The following is a 631-nucleotide window of genomic DNA, read 5'->3' on the forward strand; positions in this document are numbered from 1 at the left end:
GTGCCATCTGCAAAGCAAACAAAAGAAAGCTTTAGTTCTGTTATGCGCACAAGAGAAATGGAATAGAACAATTTCCATCTCTCCTTATTCAAACCGTAATTTTCCTTGACACGACAACCAACAAATCGAAACTCAACCTAATAACTCCATTCAACTATCCACAAACTGAATCCAAACAGTCCTATCAATTGCAAATCGCAAATGTGAAATGAATCATGAGTTCATCTTCTAAATCAACCCTAACAGCAAAAGGGAAAATCAAAATCAATGTAGTACAAAAAGGATCGATCTATTGAAGCAGTTAGAATGATGAACTTTGCAAACTGAGTATTGCGATTTGGATGAGGATTGTCGAGCCTCTTACCTGTAGAAGTGAGAAGCAAACACCACTTAAAACGGTTGAGAGACAAAGATTTTGTGGTCGCTTAAAAATCGCATGGGGAAGGGTCAGTGTACGGCGCAGTGAAAAGGGGGAAAGTGAAAGGGTGGACCCTTAAATAGGCAAAGCCCTAACTGCCCTTCCCTTTTTTATGTATATATATATATATTTTTTTTTTGGTTTGGAACACTTACCTGGAACAGGCAATGGGTTGTTCTACCAGAAGAACAGTCCTTTGGTTGTTCTGACTGA

This window comes from Brassica oleracea, chromosome C4 (genome assembly GCF_000695525.1).
Source record: "Brassica oleracea var. oleracea cultivar TO1000 chromosome C4, BOL, whole genome shotgun sequence".
Classification (NCBI taxonomy): domain Eukaryota; kingdom Viridiplantae; phylum Streptophyta; class Magnoliopsida; order Brassicales; family Brassicaceae; genus Brassica; species Brassica oleracea.